This window comes from Quercus suber, unplaced genomic scaffold, assembly GCF_002906115.3.
Source record: "Quercus suber isolate HL8 unplaced genomic scaffold, Cork oak 2.0 scaffold_429, whole genome shotgun sequence".
In the NCBI taxonomy this organism is placed as follows: domain Eukaryota; kingdom Viridiplantae; phylum Streptophyta; class Magnoliopsida; order Fagales; family Fagaceae; genus Quercus; species Quercus suber.
In genome coordinates, this window is record NW_027069880.1 from 60,035 (window position 1) to 82,642 (window position 22,608).

Consider the following 22,608-nt stretch of genomic DNA (forward strand, 5'->3'; position numbering starts at 1 on the left):
AAAAAAAAAAAAAAAAAAAAAAAAAAAAAAAAAAAAAAAAAAAAAAAGAGTTGTCCTTCAACCCAAGAATACACGTGACAAATGCAAAGTGTGTGCATTAATGCTAATTATGACAAAACCTAAAAGTGATATGAATTAATGCTAATTGATCCGTCTTCTTTTGTTTCTATACAAATAAATCTCCTATGGTGAAGTTTGATGCTCTAAAACATTGAAAGAGAATCGCAAGTAGCATATGCAGTTAGCACTTCCTAAGTCCAACACATTTTTCCTTTTGTTTTACTTTGTGACAAATAGTGATGTATTTATTTAACTTCAATTGAATTGGTGCTTCTTTTTTGTTTTATTGGAGTCATTTGCAATTTGTGGAGCCAAGGATAAATGTTATGTTAATCGAAAATTGTATTGATGCAGCATGTAACTACAACTTTTTTGGCTCAATGACAATTAGTGTTGCCCCTATATAACTTCAAGTGAGTTGATGCTTCCTTTTTTCTTTATTGAAGTCATCTACAATTTCTAAAGCCAAGGATAGATGTATTGTATATGGAAATTTGTATTGATGCAACATGTAACTAATTAATGAATGCCATTAGTAGATTAAGCGATTCTAATTTACTTATACTAAAAAAAAAAAAAAAAATCTAATTGAAAATTTATCTAATATTATATTTTTGAATAGATAAAAAAGGTCTTCTTTCATGTTATTACTTTTGAAAAAGTTTAACTTAATTACTTTTGAAAAAGTTTAACTTAACTTTCTTATATAGCATCTTACAACTCCAATAGTCAATATTCAATATATATATATAAAAGCAGAGATCTCATTGTGTGAGGGTCTAAGCTTTTGCCAAGTGGCACCTTTTATGAAGTTTCTCTACAATCATCCAACTCTCCCATTAATTGCCTGAGTTTACACCACAACTCTCTCTCTTCTTCATATCTTTTAGTATACCAAATGTTTCAGTTTTTTTTTTAAATAAAAAGGGATACTAATAACTAATGAGATCAAGATAGATAATCTTCTAGCATTTCTGTTGCCTAAATTACACAAATCCATATCTATTATTGTAGGGACTGGGTTTAAGCACTATCACTGTTGGATGAGTGGACTCAAGCCCAACTAGCCCAATACAATAAATTTGTAGAGAGTGGGAGAAAGAACTAGGGCTTAATGAGGGCTGCAACAACTAAACATGGCGGTGAATGGATTGAATAGTGATAAGGATGTTGACTGGAGTGTGAAATTATGCTCCTCGGCACTCTCTTATGGAGCTTGTAGTCCTTATTATTCCTTCAGCACTTAGTTACAAAGATAATACAAGTTGCTCCCGTGTTCCTTCTTCCAATCCCCTCCCTTTGGGAGGTCTGTTACATTATATACCCCCTTTTAGTTGATCTTGGCCCTCCATTTGTCGATCTTGCAGGCCAATACTCGAGTGCATATCCCATCAGTCGCTTTCTCAAACTTTCTATGGGTTGCAGCAACCAAGGCAGCACTGTTCAGGGGTCTTTTCTTCATTAATGCAGCCAGAACGTTAGTTGTGGGCATTTAATGTGGAGGTGACAGTTCCTCCCTGAATTGCTCCTCTGCCACGCCTTTATGGCTGACACATTGTACTTGTTTCTTCTCTTGGGATGCTCTGGGAGGCTGCCCTTGATGGTGTGATGCCTCTTCCTTCTATGATCTCAGCTGGCCAAGGACAGGATCGTTCTCGGCGATGTCTCTTGGGGATTTGGGCTTCTTACTTACGTCCTCGGAGATTCCTACATCCTCGGCATGGGCCTTTGGGCCTGGTACGAAGCGGGCCGGGTTGCCTAATTCTTTGACCCCAAATTATTTACTATAATCATTATTATTTTATGGTGATGAATTTACATACAAACATCTCATAAACAAAGTCTCCCTCCTTTGTTAGTCTTTTTTTTTTTTTTGGTACGGCAAGTTTTTACGTTAGTTACATAAAAAGTTTCTGCCTTTATGATTGTGTAGATGCATTAATCACAGCCTGCCTCCAAAATGACATTTTGGTTTTTGCCTTTTTGTTTTCACATAATGTACATTATCAATACTCTGCTATAATGATTAATGTAGGATTTTCTAAACCGGCGCCGTGTCAAATGTGCAAGTCACTTATTTTGGACACGTGTGAGAGTCACCTCATTTCTGAGAACACCCCTCACCAAGGATGCCCACCAATAGAAGGCCGTCGGCAGGACTCGAACCCAAGCCTGACAAGCAGGGAACGAAGGTCCTAACCAACTCAGCCAACCCCCCATTGGCGATGCTTCCGTTTTTCTTTATTGAAGTCATGTAGTAGCTTACAACATTATCCGCGCGACGTGCGAGCACTCTGCTAGTTTGCTTATAAAAGAGGAGTATGAGCAATGTATAATATCAACTCTGTGTTTGTTATAAAAATTATTTCTATGTGGGAGTCAATTGGTTATATTATTATTTTTTTTTTTTTTTCAAACTTGAGGAACAAATTCAACTTCAACTAAAATATGACGGGTTCAATAATGCTTTAATGACTTTTTTTGCCATATGAGATTCAAATAAATACGATAGCAATAATAAAATTAAAGCAAGTAAGATTGACAACTGAAGGATTATGATGAGAGATTGACAAACTAAGTATATTGATTTGATTAAAGTAATTAGGATCAAGAACTAAGAAAGCGATGAAACGTACTTGAATTGAATTGAAGATCACAATACAAGAGTCGAATACAAAAGTTGAAGATGAACTACAAGGCAATTACACTACGAAAATTGAATACAAGGAGATTACTACTACACTACTCGGTTGCTTACTTGCTTTTTTTAATCAAAATTCTTTCGGCTTATTCTTTTCAGTATGGATTTGGATCCTTTCACTTTCAAGGCCATGAGTGATACTGCCTACAAGTGTGCAGTGGGACTCAGAATAACATTTAACTTCGTGGGTCTAACATGAAAGAAAAGGTACATAGCTTGGTTAGTAAATTAAAGGTTTGCTAGGGCTGTTACAAAGTAGCATGTTGAGAGCTAATTAGTATTATTATAAATATTTAGGGCTGAATATAATAGTTTTATGGGTATCAAAATGCCGAATAAAAATGTCACAAAAGAGGTTTGTAAAGGTGCAAGGAGGCACGCTTGTTATGAGATTAAAACGGAGCATGAATTGGCTGATATTCTGGCCCTTAGTTTATTCTGCAAACAGCTTCAAAGGGTTCTTCTTTAAAATGGTTCCCTACAATAAGATGAAGAAGAAGAAGATTGCACAAGAAGATGGGGAATTTTCTATAATATCTAATTTGATTGCTAAGGATGGGATAAATGATAATAATAAGGGCTTGGAATTGTAAAAGGGTTTAAAGCTTGTATTGTCAACATAATAGCAGGGTTGTATAAGTCTAACAAATTGTGCAAAAAGAAGACGCAGCAATTTTCTGGACAGTAACAAAGTTTTTAAGATAGGGTGGTTTAAGGGGTTAATTAGAAGCTAAGGAACAAATTAATTATAAAAGGAGCTTCAACAAATAAGATATGAGTTTGTTTTACTTCTAAATGTTAAAAGAGGCTTGACAAGGTAAAAACATTGAGCTTTTCAGAAGCTTTAAGCAATACCCATAAACCATATCCGTCAAATGCATGTTTGTAACAGTGAAAAAGAAGAGAGAGAGAGTGAGGATGCAACCTATAGCAGACATCCTATAGAAGAGCCTTTGAAACCCACCCCCCCCACCACACACACAAAAAAGAAATAATAATAAAATTAATCATCTATTCTCAGCACCCTCAAGAGTGCAGTTCTCTTTCACCAAATACACCATTTTAGGCAAAGTGATATAATCATTAAAAATCCCATTATTGTTGTGCCTCCTGCACCTTCCTTCCTACCGTCCTAATATCTCAATAAACTACTTAGGCAGCAACCCATAAACCTGAAACAAGGAAACATTTGCAGCCATAACCAAAGTGCAACTAAACACTGCAGTGACAGCTTATTAACTTTTTCTCTCCACCGCCCTTGGACAAAAACCAGTCCACAACAATAGTTTTCTATTGAGAATATTCTTTACTACTGAAATATTTCTTAAAGCTGCAGTCTTGCACAAGAAAACTTTAAAGTTCTATACAAAAAAAAAAAAACCTTTAAAGGACTTAGTTGGACTCCACTTAAACATAGCTCCAATAGGTGCTCTGGAAGCCCTAAAATTTTTCTTTATTTCATTAAATTCCAAACCAATTCATCCTCTCCTACATGATACAGATTCACTGAATCCAACAGTTAAGGGCTAGGAATTGTAGAAGGGTTTAGAGCTTGTATTTTGATTATAATAGAAGGATTTATAAAAAAGAAGTCTAACAAATTGTAAGGAAACAAATTGCAGAAATATTCAGGAAAGCAATGCAAATGTTTTAAGATAGGGTGGTTGTGGTGGGCCTTTTGTGAATTTGGGTTGGACTGTCTCCTGCTGTACTAGGCCCAAGTGTTCTGAATAAGAGAGTTGAAATCGGTCCAATTGCAACTCACCTTGGTGCTTGTGCACAAACTATACCTTGTTTGCCGAAATTTTGGTCACATGCCCATGGCAAGCGAAGCTGCTACAAAAGAGTTATGACAGACACATACAGTATGACAATAACAAAGGCAATACAATTGCTGTTAGAAAAAAAAAAAATTAAACTATTACAAAAGAGTTACGGCAGGTAAATGCAATAAAACAATGATAAAAGAAATACGTTTATTATTAGGCAAAGCAAGAGATCCTTAATTAGAATAAGGAAAAGGATATAGCAACAAGAAACACGTTATAGGTGAAATTGCCAAGACAAACAATAGCAATAAGTGATTAAATCAAAGAAGAAAAAGATTAGTCTGCCGTGTTAGTTGTATTATGGGACTGAGGCCAAGGAGGGAACCACTTCCTCAACGTGGATAACCTCACAGGAAGATCTTGCGGTAAAAGTTACCCACTCTGAGAGAACAAGCTTGAATGGCTTGTACCCAAACAAATTCTTTATCCTCAACAGAGGGTAGGATTTTTAGAGGGAGAGAATGGATTAACCTATTGATGCATGCCTGTCATTCTACACTCTCTACTTTTCTTCTTTCTCTTTTTTTCTTCGTCTTATTACTTTGATTCTTTTCCGACTCCTTTTCTTTCTTTCTTAGTGCTTATTCGGGTAGTGTTATGGTGATGGTGGTGCTATGATCCTCTCCTAGTGATTGCTACTATGGTGATGATGATACTGTGCACGGCAAGGGCCCTTTATATACTGTCTGTCGTGACTAGTTTTTACCATTTAGCCTTTAACTACTTTTGTCTAGATTAGGGTATTTTTCTCGACCACCCATTGGTTTGTTAGCTGCCTAGTATTTCGGGTAGTGTTATGGTGATGGTGGTGCTATGATCCTCTCCTAGTGATTGCTACTATGGTGATGATGATACTGTGCACGGCAAGGGCCCTTTATATACTGTCTGTCGTGACTAGTTTTTACCATTTAGCCTTTAACTACTTTTGTCTAGATTAGGGTATTTTTCTCGACCACCCATTGGTTTGTTAGCTGCCTAGTAATTCTAACTCATCCTTCTTTCTTTTGGGTGGTATGTCATCCCAGTAGGACATCTCCCCCCAAAAGAATTTGAGTAGGAACCCCAGAATAGGCTTTCCCTTCTCTCTACTGCTAGACCATACCCTCTCTTACCTCTGACCCATTAACCACTACTCCTGTGTTGGTTAGGTACAGGTTGGTAGTGCTTGGGCATTGTGCGTGCTCCACTTCCGTGTATGTCAAATACTTGTCCGCCACTCATGCATTTGCCATGGTCTGGAGGTTCATCTATGCATTCTGCTGCTCATCCTTGATCTCTTATGGCGTGAACTATTTTCTAATTTTCCACTCTTTATTGGCTTGCTCCTTTCACGGGCCAAGCCTTGCTTGATTGTGGGTTTTTCTCCCTTTAGCCCATTCTTTGTTCCTTCTGTAATCTTGCTGCTATTCTTGCCATGCCACTCTGCCATTCCTGTCGTGGTGTTATTTGACCTGTTCTTGCTGGGCCTCCTCTGGGCCTGTTGCATGTTCTTCTCTCAATTGGTTACAATGACCCAGTATGGTCATTAGATTCATGCTCATGCTACTTTGGGCTTTCTTGACCCATTGCGTTACATATGGGCTCCTTTGGCTCGTTTCTTTCTCCTTGAGCATCCTCGGCCCATTTCCTTTCCTTGGGCATCCTCGGCCCATTTCTTAATTCTGCATTCCCATGGACTTTTACTAACTCTTTTGAACTTCCCTGGCCCAATTACCGTATCCTTCACCCTTGGAACTCATGGGCTTTCCATCAACCCCTTACTTTCTTACTTCATTACATCGGGTTTGTTGTGGCCCATTCTTACTTTTCTACATCACATAATGATCATAGGTTTACCACTTCTTTCTCTGGGCTCTTCTAGACCCATTTGCTTTCCTCAAGGCCCATTTGTTTACTTTATGGGCTTACAATCTATTGTTCCTACCATTCGAGCTTAATGGTTTTTTTATCAATCTACTAACTCTTTTCTGCCCATATTGTTGGGTTTTTTCCTGCTATTGGGCTTCCAAAATAAGCATCAATAGTGGTTTAAGGGGTTAATTAGAAGTTAAGGCACAACCTAGATGGGGTGCTTCAACAAATAAGAAGTAGGTTTGTTGTAAATCTTAAAAGAGGTTTGACAAGGTAAAACTTTGAGCTTTTTAGAAACTTAGCAATACCCATAAACCATATCCATTAACTGTAACAGAGCAAAAAGAGGAGAGAAAGAGAAAAAGGTGGGAAGAACCTTCAAGAAAGAAAAATTTACAAGCATGTGGAAAGTTGAGGAAAGAAAAGGATAGGAGAGAGAGAGAGATAGAGAGGTGGGAAGCAGGCAGCCTATAGCAGATATCCTATTGAACATTCTTTGACCCAAAAAAACAAAAAATAAATAAGCTATTATCAACACCATCAAAACTGCAGTTATTTCTTTAAAACTCCATGGAAACTTAGCTCCAATAGTTTCTTTCAAAACCCTACAATAAGATTGGACATCAAATTCACTATACTTCATTAAATTCCAAACCATTTCATCATCTCCTACAAGATACACATTCACCGAATACAACAGTTAAGAAAAGGAAGACACTAACTCTAGCACCCCGAACTCTTCTCTGCTCCTACAAATCTTTTCCCATGATGAAGAAACCAATGCAACGAAATAAAAAGCCAATGTTGCAATCTTACAAAAACTATCTCGAAGAAATTTGGATACAATCTTAGTGGGACCTCTCCAAACCAAGGATAACGATTAAAGAAATACACAAAAATAAATCATGCATGTCATCTAGCATCAAAAAATATAAAATCCTTCAATATCAATGACCAAAAAAAAAAAAAAAATGATATGATCAACTACCTTCTTAAGCTTTTCCAAAAAGTCATGGTGGAGATCTCACTGTACTCTCACTGTTGACAATCTTCCACTACTACTAGTCCCTAGCTGCCAAGAATACAGCACCAACAACAATCTTGCTTGAATACTTAACACCATTATGCCACTAATCTAATTTTAATATAACATATAAAAGCAGAAGTTGAGAGAATGTTAAATGTTGAACAGCCTTGAATGGCTCATATTATGCCTAGTGACATAGCTGACTTTGTACAAATGTACAGTCAATGTCTCTCACTACGCCAAGTAGCATAGCTAATTTTGCAGAAATCCTTGTTTTTTAATTTATTATTTATAAGAACTTAATAATTTTTTTTTTTTTTTTTGAGAAACAACTTAATAATTTATTGTTCCAACTTGGGATGACATACAACTAAAGTGGTATATAGATGCTTCATCAACCAGATTTTGCATTAATAAATTAGGTCAGTAAAATCCCATCAATGCCTAGGAGAAAAACAAATGTACCTCACAACCTAACCGAAGTGCAATTAAACACTACAGTGACAGCCATTTAACATTTTCCATCCACTGCCTTTGGACAACAACCAGTCCATAATAATAATTTTCTATTGAGGATATTCTTTACTATTAAATTTTTTACTAAAGCTGCAGTCTTGCACAAGAAAACTTTAATGGCTTGTTTGGATTGAAGGGGAGGGAGAGGGAATAGAGTAGCGTTGCCCGGAAATTAGCCTAATTTTTGGCTAACTCTACTCTACTCTCCCTCCCTCCCCCTCAATCCAAACAAACCATAAAGGAAACATTTGGAGTCCACTCAAACATAGCCCCAGTAGATACAAACTTTCTTTATTTCATTAAATTCCAAACTATTTCATCCTCTCCAACAAAGATACACATTAACTGAATCCAACAGTTAAGGGCTTGCATTGTAGAAGGGTTTAGAGCTTAAATTTTGTACATAATAGCTGGGTTTATAGGAAAGAGATCTAACAAATTGTTAGGAAACAAGTTGCAGAAATTTTCAAGAAAGCAACACAAAGGTTTTAAGATAGGGTGGTTTAAGGGGTTAATTAGAAAGTTTAAGGCACAAATTATATGGAGTGCTTCAACAAATAAGAAGTACGTTTGTTATAAAACTTAAAAGAGGTTTGACGAGGTAAAACTTTGAGCTTTTCAGAAACTTTAAGCAATACCCATAAACCACATCCGTCAACTATAATAGAGAAAAAAGAGGAGAGAGAGAGAGAGGATGCACCAAAACCTTTTGTTATTATTATTATTATTATTTTTTTTTTTTTTTTTTTAAGAAAACTTTAATGGCTTGTTTGGATTGAGGGGGAGGGAGAAGGAATAGAGTAGCGTTGCCCGGAAATTAGCCTAATTTTCGGCCAACTCTACTCTACTCCCCCTCCCTCCCCCTCAATCCAAACAAGCCATAAAGGAAACATTTGGAGTCCACTCAAACATAGCTCCAATAGATACAAACTTTCTTTATTTCATTAAATTTCAAACTATTTCATCCTCTCCTACAAAGATACACATTAACTGAATCCAACAGTTAAGGGCTTGGAATTGTAGAAGGGTTTAGAGCTTAAATTTTGAACATAATAGCAGGGCTTATAGGAAAGAGATCTAACAAATTGTGAGGAAACAAGTTGCAGAAATTTTCAGGAAAGCAACACAAAGGTTTTAAGATAGGATGGTTTAAGGGGTTAATTAGAAAGTTTAAGGCACAAATTATATGGGGTGATTCAACAAATAAGAAGTAGGTTTGTTATAAAACTTAAAAGAAGTTTGACAAGGTAAAACTTTGAGCTTTTCAGAAACTTTAAGCAATACCCATAAACCACATCCGTCAACTGTAATAGAGAAAAAAGAGGAGAGAGAGAGAGAGAGGATGCGCCAAAACCTTTTGTTATTATTATTATTATTATTATTTGATAGGAAAGAAAATAATATTATTAATAGAAAAGAACAAAAAATACATAGAGTTCACAGTAGTGAACAAAGAACAGCATAGTAACAAAAAGAAATAAAGGAATCAAAATCCTATTCTAAGAGACAAAAGAAAATCAATAATAGTAGAACAATCCGAAAGACCCCAACACTGAGACCAATCGAAGAGAGTCCGCTGGCACAAATCTAACAATTGGGCCATTAATTTCTCGATATCCTCAAAAGAACGCCGATTACATTCAATCCAAATAGTCCACATCAAACAGCCTGGAACCAAATTCCAAATAACGGAATTATTTTTCCCAAGCCAATGGTGCTAACAACAAAGTACGTCTGCAACCGAACTTGGCATGACCCAATCAATCCCAAACAGTTGAATCATATGCATCCACATAGAATGAACTAACGAGCAAAAAATAAGATGATCCACAGATTCCTCATAAAAAATTGGGTATAACTTTACTGCCTTGGAGATATAGAGAAGAATCTTCAAGAAAGAAAAATTTACAGCATTCGGAAAGTTGAAGAAAGAAAAGGATAGGAGGGAGGGAGATAGAAAGAGAGAGGTAGGAAACAAGTGGCATATAGCAGACATCCTATTGAAGAGCCTTTGAATTAAAAAAAAAAAAAAAAAAAACCCTCAGCTAATCTCAACACCATCAAAAGTGCAGTTATTTCTTTAAACTAAACATAGCTCCAATTGGTTCTTTCAAATCCCTACAATAATTTGCGACATCAAACTTCCTATACTTTATTAAATTACAAACGATTTCATCATCTCCTACAAGATACATTCACCAATCCAACAGTTAAGAAAGGAAGACACTAACTCTAGCACCCCCAACTCTTCTCTGCTCCTACAAATCTTTGCCTATGATGAAGAAGCCAATGCAACGAAAGAAGCCAATGTTTCAATCTTACCAAAACTATCTCAAAGAGATTTGGATACAATCTTAGTGGGACCCAAACCAAGAATCATGATTAAAAAAAAAAAAAAAAAAAAAAAATGCACGTCATCTAGCATAAAAATATATATATATATATATATGTATATATCCTTCAATATCAAACACATAAAAAATAATTAAGTTGAAAAAAAAAATGATATGATCAACTAGCTCTTTAAGCTTTTCCAAAAAGTCATGGTGCATAACATCTCACTGTACTACTAGTCTCTATCTTCCTTATATTTCAGCCTAGAATACAGCTCCAACAGCAATCTTGCTTGAATACTTAACACCATTATGCCACTAATCTAATTTTAATATAATATATAAAAGCTGAAGTTGAGAGAATGTAAAATGTTGAACACCCTTGAATGGCACATATTATGCTAGGTGACATAGCTAACTTTGTACAAATGTATAGTCAATGTCTCACACTACGCCAAGTGGCATAGCTAATTTTGCAGAAATATATATTTTATTTATAAGAACTTAATTATTGATTGTTCCAACTTGGGATGACATACAACTAAAGTGGTATACAGATGCTTCATCAACAGTAATTTCTCATTAATAAATTGGGTCAATAAAATCCCATCAATGCCTAGGAGTAAAACAAATGTACCTCACAACCTAGCACCTAAGAGCACAACAGTGCTAACAATCAAGACTGGATGTGAAATTTCTTTTTCTATGCCTATTGTATGAGTGGATGGCTTCCTTAAGTAGTCATTCATTCTCTAGTTTTATAGATTTTATTGAAAGCTATACTTTTTGAGGATTGTAGTACACCACCAGTAATGTCTTTTTTATTATAAATGAAATCCTACTTACCTATCAATCGTACTAACAGAAAATCAATATTTTAGCACCGAAACTTCTTGATTCACTTTCGTTTACAATAAACATGTGATTGAACCCAGCCAAGCATGAGATAATTGAATTCCTTATCTAGATTCCTCTCAGAAAGGCTAGAGATAAGAAGATATAGTGAGATCAGATATCTTGGAACCGAATGGCATCATGCTTACTAAAGAAATAGTTGGCTACTCCTATTCTCTTCTGTTTGGTTATTTCTTCTTTTAAATTGAAGTCAGGAGAGCTCTAATCTAGCTCTTTATAATACTACCAGAGGAACACGTAAGCATAGAAGGGTTACAGTGGCCAAGTATTGTTTGAGTATGTGCATAACAACCATCCACATACAGATATCAAATACTAATAAAGGATAATATAAACCAGGGGTTGAAATTAAGCTTTTAGCAATACAATCATACCTTCTACTAAAGGAAAAGGAATACCACTAATGACTTCACTTCTTTTATGCAACCATCTGCTAGTAAGACACCATGTTTGCTCCGTCAAGTAAAACAAGGCTCTCCATGAAAGTAGCTACAAGTGAAGGATATTGGATATCAGGATCCTTCTTCTCCAGTAAAGTTTCAGTTTCAACTGAAAGAAACTCATATTTAGATTTAGTATTATTTGGTTCAGTGAGGAAGTCCCTATAAATCAGAAGTGAACCACACTCGGTAAAAGCAGAACAAGCAGACAGTCTTTCATATGGTAGAAAACAAATTTTATTCCAAGACTCAGCCACACCATATTCCCTCATCACCCATATGGAGTGTCCAACACCAAGTTGTTCACTACATCCATGTGTAATTAAAGCCAGTTTCCCCTTTGAATGATGCAAGACATGTATGAACAGTGTTGGCATCAGTAGAACCATGAGGCAGTGATAGCTTTCTAAATTCCTCACTATTGACATCAAATGACATAATCATACTTTTACCCGTGTGTTATTCTATTTATAAGTGCCATCCAATGTAAAGCTCCACAAACCAATGGGGTTGGGAAAAGATCATTTTGAAAGTAGTAGGTACCATTGGTTGCGATTCTAACCCTTCTCCGAGAATCAAAACTTGACGTGTACACCTCAATCCCATTTAGAAACATAGCTGACAACCAAGGAGAACATGAAATCCTCACAACCTTGTAGTCATTGTTCTCGGAATGTTAAGCAAATCCGAGGGTAACATTTATTAACATTCCTAAGCAAGTAACAGGCAAGTTCTTGTATTTTTTAATGCTGGGGTTCCACAAATATATATGATTATCGTTATCAACGAGACACAATAAGCCATTGCACAAACCCACTATTTGGACACCTTTAAAACAAATATCTTTGGGAATTTGAAACTCAGAAACCTTATCAAAAGTGTGGTCGAAAGCGACAGTACAGACTGACCTGTTAGTACAAGGAAGAGGAACCGGCATGTGTATGAGATAACAATGATCATCATCATCTTTGTTGTAGTTGTTGTTGTTCTGATTAAGGTGGGTGTAGGTGAAATCGGGACTAGTGATTGAGGAGTCCAAGGTTTTGGAAATGCACTTGAATCTTATGACTGATTTCACTGGTAGTCTTCTGAGGATGCTCGTGGTATTAATGGAGAGACTAAGATTAAGGAGAAAAATCCGGAACAAAATAAATTCAGATTTCCTTTGAATAATTTGAATTTGAAAGACGTTGATTCTGGTTGGGAGCGACAATTTAGGAGGTCTAGATGGCTAGGGAAAGGTTTGACTGTGGAAGTTAATGAATTTGGAAAGAGGCGGGTATCTTGGCAACGTTATAGTGGGGATAAGCAAGCTGTCAAGCCCAGGATGAGTTTAAGGGAATGGACCATCTGCCTTCAGAAGCCCATGCACCTTGGTTGGGTAATTTTAAGAGTTATTCAGGCCCACTTTTGACAAGCTAATTTATTTTTGAGGCAGGTGATTGTTCCAAGCATTCCCAAAATAAACCCAGCCCAGTCATTACGGGCCCAAATGCTGAGGAAGGTAATTTAGAGTCATGTTCCTCTGACCCGAGCTCAAACTTGAATGGTGCGAGTTCTCAAGTATACCCCGTGAGCTCTGTGCCTGTTTCTTTACCACCTAGGAGGTCGGAGATGGCTCTGATGGTCAATAGGGGCTCGAATTCTTCTTTTTCGGCACCGGAAGTCCCAGGTGGGAGTGGGTTTATTGATCAAGTGAGTCCGAGCTGGCTTACCCACTCTCCCACCTTGCCAATATTGACAGCAGAAGCGGTCCAGGAGACATGCGAGCTGAGTTCGCCACTTTCAGCACCGATATATGCTTCTTTGGAGCAGGCGGAGGTGACGGTGCTGTCATCTGGGGACCCGTTAGAAAATCTAGAGGAGAAGTCGTCCTCTCCGGCGGCGACGAAGTATGAGAATGATGAATCTTTGGAACCGGAGGTAAGGGCGACGGTGCCAGAGACTTCTAATTTTAAGGTGGTATTTAATTCTTGTCCCACTATTAGGGAATTGGTCAGTGATTTGGATAAATCATGGGGTAACTCCAAAGAATGGATGCTACAATTGTGGGATGGTCGGCAAATAGTGATTCCTCTATCTTTATATCGATCTCCAGAGAGTGTGTCGGATTGCTCAGTCACGGATGTAGAGACAATAATAGATAATGATTCTTTTATCAATGAAGGTCAGATGGTTAGCTGGGCAGAGGACTGTGATGGGTTAGTAGATTCTTTATCTATTGTTACTAAGGCAGAGGAGGAGATGTGGGATTTTGAGGAGAGGTCGATGACTTGGGAGTGTAATGGCAAGCCTTTAGTTGTGGTACCTTTGGCCACAGAAGTTCCCTTGGAGTTGGAGTGTAGTTAAAAGCTGGGGATTGGGTGTAAGGAGTCGGTTGATAGTAATCATTTATCTCAATGGGTAACAAATCGGATTAAGGCTTTTAGAAAATCAGTGGGCACTTCTTTGGAAGGTTTTGAGGAGCAAATTACGGGATTATTGCTAGTTATAAAGGCCAGGAAAAAGAATAAAAAGCTTCAGACAGTAGATGATCAAAGGAAGCAGGGCAAGTCGGGGCAGAAAGGTCAACGGGAGTTGAAAAATTTATTGACCTCTATGAATGTTGAGGTTGGTTCAACGAAATCAAGGAATGTAAGTAAGGAGTGGGTTGTGGTGGTTCATCAATGAATTTGAAGATTATTTCTTGGAATGTTAAAGGGCTGAATGATCGGGATAAAAGGCTTCGAGTTCATAATCTGGTTAGAGATTGGGGGCCAGATGTTATTTGTCTTCAAGAAACTAAAATGGAGTTGATAACTAGAGCTGTGGTTCGCAGTTTGTGGAGGGGTCAACATGTTGATTGGTCTTATCTAGGCTCTTGTGGAGCTTCTGGAGGGGTGCTATTGATGTGGGATACACGGGTTGTGAATAAAGTGGAGGAAGCAGTGGGGCAATTTTCGGTTTCTTGTAGATTTACAAGTGTGTCTGATCAGTTTGTCTGGGCGTTTACTGACGTATATGGTCCTAATTCTTTGAGAGATAGAAGGTTCTTATGGGAAGAATTATTTGGTTTAATCAGTTGGTGAAATGTTCCATGGTGTGTGGGTGGTGATTTTAATATGGTAAGATTCCCTTCCAAGCACTATGGTTCTACCTCTTTTACTCCTGCTATGTCGGAGTTTTCCAATTTTATTTCTAAGTAAGGTCTCATAGATATTCTGCTTCAAGGGGGATCTTTCACTTAGGCTAATTCTCGTGAAGTTGCTTCTAAGGCTAGGCTGGACAGATTTTTGTTTTTTGCAGATTGGGAGGATAAGTTTCCATCTGTCTCTCAACAACGCTTACCTAGGTTGTTATCTGATCACTTCCCGATTTTTCTTGAGGGTGGTTCCTTTCAGAGAGGTAGGAGGCCGTTTAGATTTGAGAATATGTGGCTTAAAGATAAGGGTTTTGTAGAGAGGGTGCGATCTTGGTGGGAATCTTATAATGTCCTAGGAGCTCCGAGTTTTGTTTTGGCCAATAAATTGAAACTCTTGAAAAATGATTTGAAAAAATGGAATGTGGAGGTTTTTGGAAATATTGAAGAGTGAGAAAATTGTGGAAAAAACTTAGTGATTTAGAAATGATTGAGGAGAGTCAAGCTTTATTGGAGGAGGAAAGGCTGGAGTTGGAGAGAGTTCGAGGTGAATTAGAAAAAGTTACTTTGATAGAGGAAATCTGTTGGAGGCAGAAGTCTAGAGTCCTTTGTATTAGAGAAGGAGACAGGAATACTAGATTCTTTCATCGTATAGTTAACTCTCATAGAAGATCTAATTCCATTGATAGGCTTATGGTGGATGGAGAATTGTCTTCAGATCCGAAGGCTATAGCAAGTTGTATTTCTCATTTTTATAGGCAGCTTTATGCTGAAAATATGGCTCATAGACCTTTATTAGATGATGTAGTGTTCTCTTATATCTCCGAGGAAGATGCACTTTGGCTAGATAGGCCATTTGATGAGGAAGAGGTGTTTGGGGTGATTAGTGATTTTAAGGGTGCTAAGGCTCTTGGCCCGGATGGCTTTTCTATGGCATTCTTTCAGTCTTGCTGGTGTTTTTTGAAGGCTGAAATTATGGTTATGTTTCAAAACTTTCATACTCAGACTATGTTTGAAAAGAGCCTTAATGCTTCTTTCCTTGCTCTTATTCCCAAAAAGGTGGATGCTGTGGAGATTAAGGATTTTCGGCCTATTAGCTTAGTTGGTGGGATTTATAAAATTATTTCTAAGGTGTTAGTCAATCGTCTTCGAAGGGTGGCTCAAGGGCTTATTTCAGATTCTCAGAATGCATTTGTGAAAGGTAGACAGATATTGGACTCTTTTTTAATTGCTTCAGAATGTATTGATAGTAGATTGAAGTCCGGTGTTCCAGGAGTGTTGTGTAAGTTGGATGTGGAGAAGGCATATGACCATGTGAGTTGGGGTTTTTTAATGTATATGTTTCAGAGCTGTGGGTTTTCAGAGAAATGGAGAAAATGGATAATGTGTTGCATATCAACTGTTAAATTCTCCATTCTGATCAATGGTAGTCCTTCTGATTTCTTTGGTAGTTCTAAGGGAATTCGGCAAGGGGATCCCCTATCTCCGTTGCTATTTGATATTGTTATGGAGGGTTTGAGTCGTATGTTAGATGTAGTTGCTACTACTAGTCAGGTCTCAGGCTTATCTGTAGGTAATTTGGCTGGTAACTCAGTGATGGTGTCTCATCTTTTATTTGCTGATAACACTCTTATTTTTTGTGATGTTGATCCTATGCAAATAGCTAGTTTGAGAGCAATTCTGGCTAGATTTGAGGAGGTCTTAGGTTTAAGGATTAACTTGGGGAAATCTAAGTTGGTTCCTATAGTTGTGGTGCACAATATGGATGTTCTGGTGGAGATGTTGGGTTGTAGGCAATCCTCTCTTCCATTGAGATATTTGGGGCTACCGTTAGAAGCTAAATTTAAGGAGGTGTCAATTTGGAATCCTATTTTGGAGAAGATGGAAAGAAGATTAGCAGGATGGAAGAGGTTTTATCTATCTAAGGGGGGCAAGGTAACTCTTATTAAAATTACTCTTTCCTCTTTACCTACATACTATCTGTCCCTTCTGCCTGGAGTGGTATGAGTGGTGAATCTAAATTACACTTAGTCAAATGGGCTCAGGTTTGTAAACCACTACAGGTTGGAGGGTTGGGTATTAGAAGATTGAGGAGTTTCAATTCTGCCTTATTAGGAAAATGGTTATGGAGGTATAGTATGGAGACCGATGCTCTATGGAGGAGGGTTATTGAGGTGAAATATGGGAATGATTGGGGTGGTTGGTGCACGAAAAAGGTGACCAGTGCTTATGGTGTTAGCCTGTGGAGACATATTAGGAGTGGTTGGATGAGTTTTTCTAAACTCCTTCTGTATGATGTGGGGGATGGTACTAGAGTGAAGTTTTGGAAACATGTGTGGTGTGGAGATTGTACTCTCCAAGAGGCTTTCCCGGAACTTTATTGTATTAGTAGGACAAAAGATTCTTCAGTAGCGGAGGTTATGTGTTGGTCTGGTGGGAGGATTCATTGGGATGCTAAATTTCATTGGGATGCTAAATTTCGTCGTCCTCCACAAGATTGGGAACAAGAATCCTTTGATTTGTTTATGGATTTGGTCTACTTTACAACAATACGGGGATTGGGTCCTGATCGGGTTTGTTGGAAGCCAGCAAGGAGTAGAGATTTTGAGGTTAGAGGATTCTATCTTTCTTTCTACCCTCCTACCCTCTTTTCCTTTCCTTGGAGAATGATATGGCAATCGAAGGTTCCTCCAAGGGTAGCTTTCTTTTCATGGTCTGCTTCCTTAGGTAAGATTTTAACAGCAGATAACCTTCGCAAACGACGTGTGCTAGTTCTTGATTGGTGCTATATGTGTAAGAATTGTGGGGAGTCAGTGGATCATCTTCTTCTTCATTGCCCCATTGCTTGTGAGTTGTGGTTGTTGGTGTTTTGTTTGTTTGGAATTCATTGGGTTATGCCTCAGAAGGCTATTGAGTTGTTTGAGTCTTGGCAGGGTATGTTTGGACGACATAGAAATATAGAGTTGTGGAGAATTGTGCCTCATTGCTTGTTATGGTGTATTTGGCGTGAAAGAAATGCTAGAAGCTTTGAGGGATATGAGCGCTCTATGTTAGAGATTAAGCCTTTCTTTTTACACACTCTCCTTGATTGGAGTGTGATCTTTTGTCATTCTTCTTTTTCTTTCCTTCCTGTTTTACTTGATCATTGTAATCTTGGTTTTTGATTTAGGCCCCCATAGTAAATTCCCAATGTACTCGGGTTGGCTGTTTTTTGTTTTTTAATAAAATTTTCGTTACTTATCAAAAAAAAAAAGTATGCACAGTACAATGTTGTAAGGGAGACGGTTAATTTTCCTGTGTCGGAGAACCGGTGGTTCTCTCATTTGGGACATTTAATAGTTAAGACTTAAGAGACACAGCGCGAGGAATACTTTCAACTTTGGGGGTACTAGATTATTGAGGTACAGATCAGACGATCTTCTCAATGCTTCTGTAGAACCTCATCTATGATTTCACAGGCAGCATCACCAAGGTGTCAACCATGATGTCGTTAGGGAGACAGTTGTTATACCTTCGAGGATCAGTATATATGGCTCCATCATTTGTAGAGAGAGAGAGAGAGTGAAGGGAAAGTAAGAGAACTGCGATTATGCAAGGGTGAGTGTACTTAGGCAGGTTAGCATCAAATAAATTCCCAAGATAAAACAGTAATCTAATTATTACTTGAGAAATATGTGTTTACAAGATGTATAGTACTAGAAATACAAATAATGCTACAGAGTTGGGAGGTCAATGGACAATGTACAATGTCATAGGGAGACTGCTATTGCTCTGACAGAGGTTTAGGAATGAATTTATGATTTTTTTTACTTTGTTCAAAGAAAGTAATTTTATGCCACAAACTTAAAAAGAAATGAGGATGAATTCCTCTAGTATCAACAAGAAGCAAACTTGTGCTATAGAAAGAGAATTTGAGAATTAAAATATTTGTCAATATCAAGTTGTTGAAAGTAAAATGGAACCTCTTCCAAAGGGTTTCCAGATATATAGATGACTAGTTGATGTCCATGAAAGAAGCCAAATATGGTCCAAAAATATTCTTGGGATGACATACAGCTGAAGTGGTATATTAAGCAAATGTACGTCACAACCTAACAGCTCTATATGCCTTTAAGTTCTACCTCATTTACCAAACAAGTTTTGCGAACAAACCCCTTTTTTTTTTTTTTTTGATAGATGCGAACAAACCCCTTAGTAGTATAAACCTTAGCATGTTTCTTTAGCATAAAGAACACAATAATATTGAAAGAAACACAATAGTTAAGCACCTGAAACATGTTGATCCACATCCGCTGACAATAAACATGTGATTGGACCCAACTAAGCACGAGAAAATAGCATTCCATATCAAGATCAAACTCTTAGAGGCAACAGAGATATAATCACTTATCTTGGAACCGATTCTCTCTCATACAAAGTAGCTTCTTATTGTCAACATTAAGGTTAAACATAGTAAACAAACAACATAGACCATGTAGCTTGAACCAAGTAAGAACATGACCTTGGAATGGCATCATGCTCACTAGACAAGCATCTGCCTACTCCTTTTAAACATTCTCACTTTTAGAGATTCTTTTATTTAGTTATGTTTTTTTAGTCAATTCTTCTTTAAATTGAATCAAGAGGGCTATATCTAGCTCTTCGTAACTCTAAAGGAATAAGAATCATCCCATACCATAACAACCATTTCACATACAAATATCAAAGACTAATTTTAATAGTCACAAAAGGTATAATGTAACATGGAATAAAGTCGAGCTTTAGCAATACTACCTAACTATCATGCTACTACTAAAGGAAAAGGAATAAACAAGGTTTCACTTCATCCATACCATATATTGTCTTCAATCTTATATGCTCACCATGAACCAGTTAGTAAGATTCCACGTTTGTTCCATCAAGTAAAAAAGGCTCTCCATGAAAGTGGCTACATATGAAGGTTGTTGGATATCAGTATCCTTCTTCTCTTGTAGAGTTTCAGTGTCAATTAAAGCAAACTTAAATCCCAGCCTCTTTACTGGATCATTTCTGTAGCAAACCATAAGTGAACCATAATCGGTCAAGGAATCCAACAATATTCTGTTTTAAATGGTAGAAACAAAAAGTTTATTCCAAGACTCAACCACACCATAGTCCCTCATTACCCATATGGAGTATTGGAAAAAAAGATTGTTCAATGAAAGCCAATTTCCCTCTGAATGATGTAAGATATCTTCGAAGGTGTAGAAAGGTAGTACCATCAGGCAGTGCTAGCTTTCTGATGAATTTCTCACTGCTGACATCAAATGCCATAATATTTGTTTCTGCCATGCAATTCTCGTCTTTAATAGATGCCACCCAGTGTAAAGCTCCGTTAATCAACGGAATTGGAGAAAGAAAATTTCTACAGAGCATTACATCTGTTGTCGAAGAAATTTCAACCCTTCTCCATGAATCCGAACTTAATGTGTACAGCTCAATCTCAGACGTAGACAAATGCGAAGAACTAAGTGAAGTCCTTACAACCTTATAGTCATTATTATCGGAACAATAAGCGAATCCGAGTGTAACTTTGTTTAACTTTCCTAAGCAAGTAGGAGGCAATTTCTTGAATTTTCTAATGCTGGGGTTCCACAAATATAAGGCATTAGCAAAAGTGGTAGTGGAGATACTCAAATTAGCGAGATACAATAAGCCATTGCAGGAACTCACTAATTGGAATTGGATACACGCAGTAGGAAAATTAAAAGGAATTTCAATCTCAGAAATCCTATCAAACGTTCGGTCCAAAGCGACCGTACAGACTAACGCATTATCGTGGTTAGTACGAGGAAGAGACGGCATGTGTATGACATAAGCATTATCACCATTTTTGTTGTTGTCGCTGTTGTTGATGTTATAAGGTGGGTGGAAATGAAATCTAGACTAGTGATTGAGGAGTACAAGGATTTGGAAACACACCTTAATCTCATCACTGATTTCACCGGTAGTTTTCCCATGATGTTGAGTACGATGTCATACGGGATATGGTTAATCTTCCTGTGTCGGAGAACCGGTGGTTCTCTCATTTCGGACATTTTAGAGCGAGGAATACTTTCAACTTTGGGGGTATTAGATTATTGAGGTACAGATCAGGTGATCTGAGACTCGATGCTTCTTTCTGTATTTGGGGTTGGTGAAAGAAAATGGAATTAATAATTAGGACCGTTTGGTTTGGCTATAACTCAATACTCATAACTCAATCTCAAAATCCATAACTCATAACTCAGTTTTCACTTCCTCTCAAAAACTCCAAAATTCTTGTTTGGCAACATAATCTAGTCAAATAACTCAAAATTTAAGCCTACTTTTTGCCAAAATGGTGGAGCCCACCCACTGACACCGCACTGTTTGCTTATGGTTGGTACCCGCGGAGGATTTCTCTTATCTCTCACAAGACATTTTCTCCCAATGTAGCACACCCAATCCAGAAAAAAACCCAAACTACATAAAGCGAAATGCACTGCACAGACCTCCCTGTCTGACGCCGGCTCAGATCGAAAACAGGTTCGGTCTTCTTTACTCTTCTTTCTATTTCTATTTCTTTATGCTTTTCATCAATACCCATTAACATCTCTTTTCCCAAAAACCCATTTCACGCACCAATACCCAGCTACACCGAAACCCAACTCCACCACCACCAACGACAAATCCAGAATTCCACAACCACAACCTCCACCACCAACAGCCCTCAACACAACCACAACCTCCACCAAAAAACCCACAAACAAAAACCCACAAACATAGAAAACCCAAACCCAAACCCAAGAATCCTTAGATCAAAAACCAAAATCACGAAAATGAGGTGTGGGTTTTTGTTTCTGGGTATATATTTATGCATGTATGAAAATGGTGGAATGGGTCTGAAGAAAAAAGAAAGGAAGAAAAAGAAAGAAGAAGAAGGGAAAAAAAAAAAAAAAACGTTGGAGTGGGTCTGAACAAGAAAGAAAAATAAAGAAGAAGATGAGGAGAAAAAAAAGCCTTGAAATCGAAGCCCCAAAAGCACACCTTAACCCGATTAAAACACAAATCACAATTGAAATCTAACTCTACCATCATCGCGTGAAGAAAAAGAAGAAAAGAAACTAGAGTGAAGAAAAAAAAAAGAAAAAAAAAAAGAAAATGTAAGGTTGAATTTAATCAACCATCTAATTGGCTTTACTCCGTGACCAATTTGCTTGTAATTTAGCACTTAGTAACCCTGTATTTAGGTGGGAAAATTGTAAGGGTAGTGTGTGAGAAGATATGAAGAAAAGCTCAAGAGTGTGCAAGAAAAACTGAGTCTCACGGGTGGTTCGCGACTGGCAAGCCGCGAAATGCAGTCACGTAAGAGGCACACTGGGAAGCTGAAGGGTCGCACCAGCTGTCATGCTACAGGACAAAAGTTCCAGTCTGGCCAGGCCGTTACGTCGCGACTTGATTTCGCGACTTGGCCAAGCCGCGAGTTCAAGTCGCCAACTTGCCCTGTTTGGCAAAAACTGACGTTTTGCTTTCCCTTCTCACCCTACTATATACTCACCCTACTATATATACACCCTTATACCCATCATTTTGTGAGAGCTTCCAGAGAGAATTTTATGAGGGAAAACCCTAGAGAAATACAAGATTGATTCATCCCCAATCTTTATCTAAAGAGACTCTACAAATTCCTCTACTCTCTTCCTCTCCATTGTCATACCCTTGAGAGGTCATTTACCAAACCCTTGTCTCACCACACCCACGTCTGTGAGAAGGTCCATTTGGTGCTTTGGGAAGCAGTTTGGAAAGAAACCAATATACATTGGTTGATGCTATGGTCAA

At 37.7% G+C, this 22,608-nt stretch overlaps 1 long non-coding RNA gene and 1 pseudogene across 1 annotated transcript; both read right to left on the minus strand.

The window, feature by feature from the left end:
* Positions 1 to 3,753: 3,753 nt before the first annotated feature.
* LOC136062587 (uncharacterized) lies at positions 3,754 to 21,269 on the minus strand. Its single transcript, XR_010624311.1, has 2 exons — positions 20,731 to 21,269; positions 3,754 to 3,933 (listed from the first exon to the last, which is right to left on the minus strand). It is a non-coding gene; the product is annotated as an uncharacterized LOC136062587 (long non-coding RNA).
* On the minus strand, positions 19,612 to 20,734 carry LOC111990455 (F-box protein At3g07870-like; annotated as a pseudogene).
* Positions 21,270 to 22,608: the final 1,339 nt, after the last annotated feature.